This window comes from Cupressus sempervirens, chromosome 8 (genome assembly GCF_028749045.1).
Source record: "Cupressus sempervirens isolate cs-2001-9-10 chromosome 8, ASM2874904v1, whole genome shotgun sequence".
In the NCBI taxonomy this organism is placed as follows: domain Eukaryota; kingdom Viridiplantae; phylum Streptophyta; class Pinopsida; order Cupressales; family Cupressaceae; genus Cupressus; species Cupressus sempervirens.
In genome coordinates this window covers 303,539,417-303,548,785 of record NC_143125.1, presented here as the reverse complement: position 1 = coordinate 303,548,785, position 9,369 = coordinate 303,539,417, and positions in this window count along the sequence as shown.

The window sequence follows — 9,369 nt, the reverse complement described above, 5'->3', positions numbered from 1 at the left end:
ACTATATGTTTGGTAGAAGAAATAGAAAAGGAGTCTTCATACAGTTCTGAATTTTCTTCATATGCTGAAAGTTTCCATAAGGATAGGGTGGGTAGTGAATTTAAAGTCTATAATAATGCTTTATATGATGATGCTTGTGAGGATGATCAACCAAATTTTTGTCAAAACATTCAAAGAGGGTCATTGCATGGAGTTATCAATCCTTTGTTTGAAGAAGACCTGGAAAGTCCAGATTTAGTTGAGAATGAGTTTAATGATGATACATTATCTTACTGCTGTAAGGGATCAGATTGTTCTACTTCTGGATATGATGGTGAAAGTATTGATGAGATGGCATCTTATGAAATTGATGACAAGGTGTCTGATGAAGATGTTGAAAGTTAGCATGCACCTTGTAATGAATTTTATGATGAATATTCTAATGAGGTGACTGGCCTACTTTCTGATCTTAGAGAATCACTTAAAGATCTCAGATTAGTTTCAGATTTTGACATTGATGATATATGTGAGTACCAGTTAGATTTTTCTTTAGAGTACCATCAGGATATGCACATGGATACCCAATTTGAAGGTATGAGTGATCATTTTCCTCTAGTTGAATATGAAACTTTCATATTTGAGATTGACAACATGTATAAATCATTAAATAAAGAGGATTTTCAATTTGGTATGTTTAAGCATGCTGATCAAAACTTTCATGATGAGCAAATGTTTGAAGATGAAGCAAAATTTTATATGCATTGTAGAAGTCAAGGTTTAGATTCAACTTTGCTAAGTGGTGAGATTCAAGATATATATCTAATTGGTGAAACTAATATAAGTGATAATCCCAATAAATCTCATGTGAGTTTAGATGAAAATCATGTTTATGATAGAGGTAAAACTTTTATTGAATTCTGGTGGCCTGGGGTCATCATTTTTATGTAACCTTAGTGGTAGCTTCTTGCTTTTCATGAAGCCATCTGAAAAAGAAAATTTTGGTAGTTTCTACATGGTCTACTTCTCCTAGAATTTCTAAGCCCTCATTTGAATCCAGAGAATTCAATGTCCCCAAACAAAGCCACTACTGGTCTAAATTTTTGAATGATAGAAATCCTTTGCCTGGATATAAAATCTTTAGATTGTCTCCATAAATTGATAAATAGGGTTTTTAGATAAGTTTTTTGTTTGCAAACCTTTGAAATTTTTATGAAAACCCTATGTCTTTTTCCCTTCATAAACGTTTGGGCGCAAAATGTTTGAAATTTTAAATTAGGAAAATATTTTGTTCCCTTTATATATTCTATGCCCTGAGCTACTTTTCCTCCCAAAATTTCCTAGGCATCTGATCTAAGTAGATCCACCATTGTCGTTTCCTTACTATGAAAACATGGGCACTCTTTATGTATAGTGAGATAGCGAGTGCCTGAAAGTGTAAAATAGGACCACAAGATGAAGACACGATAGTTGGAAAATTGTCTTCTAACTGATCATTCAGTCATGGACACTTGGAAAATGCTATCAGATCAGGAAAAGGGACCCAATTGGAGACAATAAGAAATTGGTGCCAGAATGATGATTTTTTTGATGTCTCACTATCTCGCTATCAATAAAGTTTTCCATATCACTATTAGTGAAGTAGCGAGGTGTCACAAAATTAAAAGAATGGTGGCCTCAAAATTTATCAGTAACTATGGTATGACTAGGTGGCATGACAAGCAATAATTATTGTCAAAAATAGTTGGCATGAACGATAGTTATTTGATAGGTCTTTGTATTTCATGGTGTCGAGTTCTTTTCAAGTCATCAGAGCTCACTACCTTGCTATCAGGAAAACATGACTCTTCAGTGTTAGTGAAGTAGCGAGGAACCATAAAAACCAATAGCCGATGGGACCTGAGGAAATGTGAATGGCTGACCAGGCTCAAAGTAAAGTTCTTTTGATTACCAGCAATGTCTTGGATCCGTAAAAAAATTTGAGAGATCCCAATTGCTAGATCAAGTTTCAATCAACGATCCTCACCATCTCACTATAAAGAGTTACATGATGTTTAAGCTATGCGACATAGCGAGTATGGGGCCCACCACTTTTAAGGAAACTTCATGCAACTTCCCCACCTTTGATTCAATCTTAGATCAATGGTCATCATCTTCTTGCCATGAAGAGCTGTTAGGAAGATATGTATAGCGAAGTAGCGACCTGTCGACATGTGTCCTCAGTTGCCAGTGGATCTAGACATAAGTGCCATCAAGGAAAGAGCTATGTATGTGGGAGATTTTCATTGGATTAGAGGGCCAACTTGTCAAGTGCGATACCTAGTTGTCTCTCTTTGTACCCCACAATCATATGATTTTTAAGATTGATAGCAAAGTTTTAAATACGAAAGGTGGTGGCACTCTGCACATTAATAAGATGTGAAAAGTTTCTCATGTGAAGTTAATAACAAAGTATAATAGGCAAGATTTTCTTAGTTTCACCTTGCAAGAACAAAGATTTTGAAATCTTTTCTAAATGAAGATAATTACTGCAAGGACTGAGATAAATTTGGCATGAGTGTGAAGCAATTGGTTCAAAGATAAATTGTAGAATTACAAAGAGCAAAAATCTCCAAGTAAGTTTCCGTGCCATAGTTTCTGAAAAAAATTCAGTCTTGTATGGTTTAATCAAAGATGGTTCCAAAGAGTTCACTAGATCCTAGGTTGTGGATAGCAAAGGGATTACTAGGTAAAAATACTTAGGCCTAGCTTTGTAATATCTTGCATACCAGTTCAAACTAGTTTATGGAAAAGAAGTGTTTTGTCCCATGTAGAAGTATTTGGATTTTTGATAGAGGAAAACTAGTAATCCTGAGTGTTTTCTTAAAGTTTCATCTCTTTGAAACTATGGTAAGATGTTGTAGTCAAATAACCAAGGTTTTGAGAAGGATAATGAATGAACCTGGTAAGATAACAACCCTCTGAATGGTAACATCATCCTTTAAACAAATTTTCAAGATATCATAGCCTGATGCTAGTGTAGACGAAATGTTTGGGGTCCTGTGCATAGTTTTTGAGGAAGATAAAAAAGATTTCACACTCATGGGTATGGTCTTTCTCACTTTTTGTTAGCCTGCACCTTTTTTGTATCAGTGGATGGAAAATTTTGGTCAAAGGGTGGTTAAGAAAGTAGACATGGCTAGGAATCAGAAGTTACCCATTTTGTTATATTTGATAGCCACATTGTCTCCCTACTCAAAGGTTGCGCACTAACTTTTCCACTATTTTTGAAGCCTATCATGATCAAAGAAGAGTGGGAAGTAAAGATGAATTTCAAAAAGCAGTTATCTTGACAAAAACCACACGTCAAGGATAGAGTGCAATCATCAGAATAGATTTTATCAGGGACAAGCTTAGCAGTTACATATATGACAAAATCACTGTTGGAGCAAAATCAATGAAAGGAGATGATAGACAGAAACTCGCAAGAGAATGTGTGATTGGCATAACTTCTTGTTAGTTTTTTTCTTATAAAAAATGTTTGTTTCTTCCTTTTGTAAAAGACACCTGTCACTTTCTCTTAGCCTAAAGCTTATTGCATCTCTCACTATTTAAGTAAGATTCCAAGGCTAGAGAATGGTTCGAATTCTATTTTTCTAAGTGATATGCTTAGTCTGTCTTTGGTCCAACATTTTGAAAGCAAGTTTGTGATGTATTTTCTCTATCATTTCTCTGAGAATACATGAATATAGAATGATATGTGTTTCTTTCTGAAGGTCATTCTGAGTCTATTGTAAGTGAAATACAATTTTCAAAAAAAATGAATACAAATTATGAACTGTCCCCATATCAGTTCTTTCTGAATCTTGTCTCCTTTTAATTACTTGGTTATCTTGATATTGTATAAGTAAAGGCTTATGCAATTGAATGCAATCTAGTTAGGTTGTATGTTTATTTATCACTGTTGTTAATTCAATGGATTAAGTAAAAGCTTTGGTGAACGTGATAAGGTTGCTCTAGTAGTGAAAAGGGTTTTGAATGATAAATTTTGATAAGAATTTCTGATAAAATTGGTTGTAAGGCAACAAATTAGATCTAAGAATTTTCTATAGACTCTAAACCACAATGGATTAGGCACTGATCAAATTTGATCCAGTTGAAAGAGGAGTATGTCACAAATGGTTGTCAAAAATGCAGAATTAAGTCAATTTTACTTTTGTTTCCTGTAGATCTTAAAATTTGGCCTATACTTATTTGCATGGAATGTTTTAGCTTTTGTGAGCCACTATTGTTGAGAACATCTATAGATCTATAGAAGAATTTTTGGTCATATCTATTATACGGGATGTGTTTATCAAGTTATCAAGGATTGTGTATGTGTTTGAGGATTTGAGATGAGAATTAGAATGAAACTAAAAATAATCCTCATATAGTTGGCCTAGTCTTGAATCATCCTTGGGTATACCCACCCTGGTTTTGTAGAACCAGAAGAGTAGAAAACCACCCTTGGTTTTGTTGAAGTTGGGCCCAACTGCTATGCACATGCAATTGTTAACAAGAATTGGCTAGTCTTTAGATTGTATGAGTACTATCATCTTGGTATTAAGCATTTTGTTTTTTAGTAGTTTTAAAACACCAATAATATACATGATGTAGTATTTCATATAACCATCAGAATGTGTGTTCTAATATTTGAATTTAATTTGATAATACTTATTTGCAAATATCTTTGCATAATAACTAATCTATTAGCAAATGAAGCTAAAGATAGTCAGAAGTATTCAAAGGGAAATCTTCAAGATAACCAATAGCATTCAAGGAGAAAAGACATTAAGGTTTAGTCATGGAGGAAAGAGTCATAATGATACCAAGGGACACGAACGCTAATATGGAGGAGCTAGAAAGAACTGTTATATTTATCTTCATTTATTATTGTGTCAAAGAAGTTGTCCAAACTTTATCATTCATTCTATGAGCTATTATATTTTTTTCCTTTTTCTCTGGAAGATTTGAAGTTAGTTTGTTTTTCTTTTATGTTTTAGAATAAGAATTGATCTTCTATTTATAGGGAGCAGACCAATAGTGTTAAAAAGTTAGAAGAAAATTTATGAGAAGAAACTATTGACTCTTGCAATGAGTTATTTTTATAGTTTCATGTACTATTCTCATGTAATGAATTTTTGGAACATAATGAAATAGCTCCTAGTTTATATTATGTGTTAGTAGGTCAGCAAGAGACAACCAAGCGGGCCCACTTGGGAGGTGGATTAGATTAGAGTAGTATAGATTTTTTTTGAAGTATCTTTAGTATTGTAGGTAGAAGTTTTAATATCCTTTTTGTAGCATCATACTTTTTGAGTGTTCCTGTAGCATCTATAAGAACAATGATAGTAGATGAACCGAGTTGGAATATGTCTTAGTATTTAATTGCATTTCTAGTATTATTTTTAGTAAAGAGTTAAGTGTGTTAGTTTCTTGCAACACTAGTGTAGGTTCTTTCCTTGCATTTTACTTTCTTGTAGCATAATAATAATGACTCATTAAGAAACCTAGTGCACATACTATGTCAACCATTTCAAGTATATGTCCCTAGGTTGACAAAATTAAATGCACCTCATGGTGGGGAAAAATAGTCCTTAGATTGAATACACTATTCCTATGCATGGCCTTTGGCAAGATTATTATACATCTATTTTAAGGTAGACCAATTGGTTGTCTTTATACAAATTACTAGACTAGTATAAGATGGATGTATCTCATCCTCATTTTTGTGATACTAGGGGATTCTATGATTTAGTTTTTAGATTTAGAGCTAAACTTGGTTCCATAAAACATGAGCCTTATTACCTTGAGGATATAATAAGGAATGAGTTCTCTTTGTAGGAGCAAGAGATCATAAAGGAAAAATGGAAGGTTTTATCAAGAGTTTTAGAATTTATTCATTGTTTTGACAAGGATTATGAGCCTCTGGATAATGCAAAACTAGAGGAAGTTAAAATAAATAAACTCATGATAAGTTTTCCTAAGACAATGGAAATAATGAATGCAAAGAAATAATTCTTCATTAATGCCTATCCTAATAAAGCCAGGGAGGTTATGAGAAGGCTGGTATTCACTCCCAATTTTGGAGGAGGACAATTAATTGTCCAAAAATGACTAGGCTACAATGTGATCCAAAATAAGAAGATCTCTATAGAAAAATGAAAGAAAGTAATAGAATCAACTAGTGTTGTCTTGGAAGAGAGACTTGATGAGCCCTCACCCAAGAGGAAAAAAATATGAAAGAACAAGATCCTCACATTCGGTCTACCCAATCCTCTTTGTAGATTGGAGAGGAGCAACTCATTGGAAAGCAAGTTGAGTAGATGAGGTCTCAAGGAGGAGTATTTATTACCCAGATAGACATAGAAGATGGAAATCCTCAAGAACCTCCAATGCCAAGCCTTGATTTGAAAGTAGCAGATTATAGAGGAAACTAGCTAGATCTCATAATTGAATAGGCTGGTCATGAATTTTTGCCTAATGATAGTTTTCTTAGAACAAGAGCCTTCTACCAATTTGCATGGAGAGAAAATATGAGCAAAATATGAGGAAATATGTAATAAGTTAAAATAGAGCATCCAAAAATTGAGGAGGTAGCCATGTAGAATTAGACAAATGAACAAATGATGCAAGAATTCCAAAATATAACCCCTAAAGAGGGGAGACAGATGGTAAAAACATCTAATATTCTACTACTATCCAATTGAAATATAGTAGATGCTCTAGTTTTTAATTCTATTTCTAATAAATTAAACATACAAGACCAAAATAAAAAAGAAATCAAAGGTGCCACCTTCAGTGAAGACCAAGATGCCTTAGTCATTTGGTCATTAAGGAAATGATCTAGGAGTCATAGGTAGACAACACTGGATTAATGGGAAATATAATTGTAAAGAGAGTGGTAGATACAACCCATGTGGAGGATACACATTTGAATGTTGGTGCATCTCACCTAGCTTTGGCCATTGTAGAAAGAGATGAGAAGAAAATGTTGGAGTTATAGGTTAAGTGTGAGAACAATTTGGAGGTTTACAATAAAGAAGTTCAAAAAGGAATTCAACTTGGAAATAAAAATAGGGGACAATATTCTAGACCAAAGATCACATACCCTCACCCACCAGTGGAGCCTTTTAAATTGACTCCCCTTATTGAGATTCCTGATACAACACAAAGGCCATAGTACTATACAACTGAAGAATTTGAAGAAGAGAAAAGTAAATTGTGGGCATTATATGTAGAGTTAATGTGTAGTATGAAGATAAATTGAGAAAGTCTCTCATGTATTTGGTGTAACAAAATTGAATGGCCATTATTTTATGATCAGTTGTCAAAGGTAATAAACATATGGGACGAAATAAAAGCAAGTGATGAGACTTTGAAACCCATTGTCAATAAGTAGAGCAAGAGAAGAAAAGAGATTACATTGTTTTGTTATTTTGTTCTAAGATCTTCACATGACCATATTGAAATAACTTATGATGTTACTAATGATCTTCCAAACTTTAATGATAAAATAATTGAGCTACAAAGAAGAATTGTTAGCTACTTGGATAAGTAAGAAAGTATGAAATTTGATTTATTCCCACTTGCTTTGGATAAGAAAAATAAACTGAAGAATAAAGATGATTGGGCCAAAGAACTAGATGATTTTTTTTGTTTGAGAATGAATAAAGTCATTAATGAAATAGGACATGCATAGTGGGAAACTACAATAGAAGAAATGGTGAAGGTCCAATTATTTTTTGATTTTTAAAGAAATATTTTGTTAATATATATATATAAAAAGGTTGAGTATGTGATCAAGAAGCCGAATGATATTCTATAGTTTAACTGGCCAGATGACACACTTTTTGACAAGTGGATGGCAAATATTACTTCTAATGAGTAGTGGGAAGAAGTTGAAAGAAATCATGATAAGATGGATCAAGATGAAATCTAGATCATAGATGCACCTTTGAAAGATCAAAGGAAAGAAGAAAATAAAGAAGGGTAGCCATTTGAAATGGAAAGTATTGTAGGCCAGATGGATGATGTGGTAGAAATAAAACTAGTTATAATTGGCACCTTAACTAATCATGATGATGTAAGTGGAAATGCTATAGTTGAGGTAAATTTATAGGAATCAAAGCCTGACACATCATTGGTGAACCTAATAGCTACATATTTTTTAGGATTTGGAATAGCAAAAGGCCAATCATGAAATTTGTAGCATTTGAAAATGTAATAGAAGTGGAAGCTATCAAAAATAATATTATGTAAAGGTCTTTCTATTACACACAGTTTTGTCTTTTGTGACAACTTTAAAATGTAAATATCTTTTATTAAAGGATAGTTGTCAGTTCTTGATTCCTAAACCTTGTTTCATCTCATAGTATATAAGTGAGATTCTAGGGCTAGAGTAAGGGTCCAAATTATTATATTTCTAAGTCTATTCATTCTAGTCCTTTTGATGAATACTTTATGATATTTTTTCTCTGTAGGTTTATGAGAATACACCAATTTGATAGGGTTTAGATGTTTTGTCCTAAATCATTTTGAGTCTTGTCCAATTGTATACAATTGTTTTCAAAATGAAATTAATAAAAAGATGAGTTGTCATTACATATTTTCTAGTTGAATCTTGCCTCCATTTCTTTTACCTAGTTATTTTGAAGTTGTCTAAGCAAAGCTTGTCTGGTTGAATAAAATTGAATCAAATTGCATATCAATTCACCATTGCTATTAGTGCAATGAATTAAATAAATTCTTTAGTGGTATTAATAGGGTTTCCATGGTAATAGGAAGGATGTTTGTAAGTACAATTTTTAGTAAGAATTATTGATAATGTTGATTGTAAAGCAATCAATCAGATCTAGGAATTGAATGGACTCTGAATCCTAATGGATGACGCACTAATCTATTAAAATAAATATGTATGTGAAGAAACCATAGGCAAGCATAAAACTCAAATTAAAAAATCAATTTTAATTTACTATTCAAAAGAACTATCAATGTTGGTTAGCACTTGTTTACACTTAACTACTAAGTTGTAGTTAGCTCCTGTGGCTGTAATTATATGTAATCCTAAGAAGAATAGTGCCCAAATCTACTTATAAGTGATATGTATTATCTTAAAGTATCACAGAGTGAGAAAAGTATGTACATGTCAAAACTAGGAGACAAGAATCAGAACGAAACTAGGAGATTCTTGCTCATTTGTATTCATCTCTTTGAAACATCCCTCAGGTAGACCCACCTTGGTTTTACATAGCCTAAAGATTAGGAAATTTTTCTTGATTTCATTGTAGTGGGGTCCAGATAAGAAACACATGTGATTGTTTATAGGAAGTAGTTGATCCTTAGATTTTGTGTGCTTTCATTATCTTGGTATTG